Here is a 2,962-nt window from a genome sequence, read left to right as displayed (position 1 = left end):
AAATATTTTTTAAATTTAATAAAAGAGCTAAACTCATTAAATATATTTAAATTTAAATTAAAGTGCTTTACTCATTAAATCTTTTTCTATTTAAATAGAAAGACTCTTTTTATCAAATATCTTTCCATTTAAATGGAATTATTCAACTCATTAAATCCTTTTTCAATTGAATAAAAGTTATAAATTCATCAAATCTCTTACCATTTAAATTGAAGTACTCAACTCAACGAATCTCTTTCTATTGAAGTTAAAATACTCAAATAATCAAATCTCTTTTCATTTTAATTAAAAAACACCTAACTTATCAAATTTCTTTTATTTAAGTAAAAGTACTAATCTCATCTAATCTCTTACCATTTGAACGAAAGAACTCGCCTCATTAAATCTGTTTCCATTTTATTGGTAGTACTTAACACTTTACCGACCGGCCGTCGATTAATCAACGTTCTGCTCCACAGCACCTACCGACCAGTCGTCGATTAATCGACGTTCAGCTCCACGGCGCTTACTGACCAGTCGTCGAATAATCGACCTTGATCTTTCTGTTAGATTTGATTAGACTAGACTGATAAGTAGCAAACAGCAAGCATTTCGCATTTTTTTCAGCAAATCGGTGCTTTTCTCTAAGCTCTAAGGCTTAAAAATGAATAAAAAGGATAGTGTCGGGGAGTTTTATCTCGACCACCTGTCACATTGTCTTGACTGCTGTTCAGCAAGTAGTACTGATGACGAAAGTGATAGCAGTAGTATAGCAATTCGAAAGCGACGTCCTGTACCGCTAATATACAGTGAGTCAGAAGACGATGGCATAAATGATTATGTTGAAAACAACAATTGTACATGGTCAACGAACGACAATAATATAATTTTAAAACCTTTCGAAGGCAGCTCTAGCGTAAAAATTATGCCAAGTTCCTCTAAAAGCGTTATAGATATTGCGAATTTATACATTGGAAGTGACCTGATTGAGCACTTCTTGAAGGAGTCTAATAGGTATCATTAACAAATTGTGGCAAAATATAGAATTACATTCAAAACGAAAAAATGGGAAGACGTCACGGTGACTGAAATGAAGAAATTTTTTGGCCTGATCGTTCTCATGGGACAAGTAAAAAAGGATGTTATCTACGATTATTAGTCTACAGACCAATCTATAGAAACGCCGTTTTTCTCGAAGGTTATGAGCAGAAACAGATTTTTACTAATAATGCAATGTTAGCATTTTTGTAATAACAACGACAATTCTCCCAATTTTCATAGGCTGGTAAAGGTACAGCCTGTCATCGATTATTTCAAAGAAAAATTTAACAACGTATATAAACCCGATCAACAAATGTCTCTAGATGAATGTTTAATTCCGTGGAGAGGTAGACTGTCAATCAGAACATAAAATCCCGCAAAGACCACTAAATACAAAATACTGATAAGAGTGCTGTCTGAAGCTCGTAGAGGATACGTATCCAACTTTTATGTGTATACCGCTGATGGAAACAATTCAGAAGAGACTGTATTATCGGTCGTTGTACCGTACAAGAACATGTGGCACCATATATACTGAGATAATTACTATAATAGTGTCAACATGGCTAAAATTTTATTAAAAAATAAATTGCAAGTGTGCGGGACGATTCGAAAGAACAGAGGTCTTGCTCAAACACTTCAAACTGCTAAACTTTCAAGAGGCCAACATCAATTTCTAAGAAATGGCAATATTTTCTTGCAAGTATGAAATAAGGGCCCTAGGAACGTACACATGATTTTGACAATACATTCTGCACAAATGGCGGAATCTAGAAAAAGCAGCAGCACATCAGATGCTCCATACAGAAGCCTCTTTCAATTATAGATTATAACAAATGTATGAAGGGCGTAAATCGCGCAGATCAATATCTGTCTTATTACTCTATTTTTAAGAAAACAAAAAAATGGACGAAACGTGTCGTAATGTTCTTCCTCAACTGCGCCCTTTTTAATTCCTTTAAAGTATATAAAACTCTGAACGGACATAAAATAACATATAAAAATTTTCTGCACAAAGCAGTTCTTTTATTGATAGAAGACTGCGAAACTAAAGAACAAAATAAGGATCTACATAATTTCGAACCCACAAGAACCACATCCCGATTTGATCATTTCGGAAAAGTGGCAAATTTCGTAAAGCATAAACTTGTAAATATAGTGACTAGCGGTCGATGTAAAAAACCCCTACGACAATGCAGAGTTTGTGCAAGTAAAAAAAAAGAACAGGTTTTGTTTGTAAATACTGCAACGTCCTACTTCACAAAGGTGACTGTTTTGAGCGGTATCATAGTTTAAAAAATATTAAACAACTTTTTTTTTCGACAAATATTGGTATATAGATTTTGTTATATTTTATGTAAATAAAAAATTAAAAACGATTGTAATAAATAAAATAAATATTGTTTAACACTAATATGATTAAAATAAAAGATCTTATTAAATTTCATTACCCTACAATAACACGAAGCGTACAATTTTACAAGAGCTTAAAAAAAGCGCATATATTCCCGCGCGTTAGCCTAGGCCGAAACCGAGCTGGTGTCTCGGACGATCTGCGACTGAGTGGGCGGTGAAAAGGGCATAGTATGTTCGAACCGCTAGCGGTCGGTAAAGTGTCAACATAACGAATCTTTTTTTATTTAATTGAAAGTACTAAACTTTTAAAAATTTCTTTCCCTTTAAATAATAGTACTCAATTCATTAAATCTTATTCTATTTGAATGAAAGTACTTAATATATCAAATTTTTTCTATTTTAATAACAGTACTGCATTTATCAAATTTCTTACTATTTAAATTATAGTACTAAGTTTATTAAATCACTAAGCATTAAATTTATGAGTGAGGTACTTTTATTTAAATAGAATAAGATTTGATGAGATGAGTACTTTCATTCGAATAGAAAGAGATTTTTTATTTTAAGTACTTTCAATCAAATAAAA

The sequence above is a fragment of the Polistes canadensis genome, unplaced genomic scaffold (assembly GCF_001313835.1).
Source record: "Polistes canadensis isolate GaletaPanama2010 unplaced genomic scaffold, ASM131383v1 scaffold_573, whole genome shotgun sequence".
Lineage (NCBI taxonomy): Eukaryota > Metazoa > Arthropoda > Insecta > Hymenoptera > Vespidae > Polistes > Polistes canadensis.
This window is presented reverse-complemented; position numbering follows the sequence as displayed.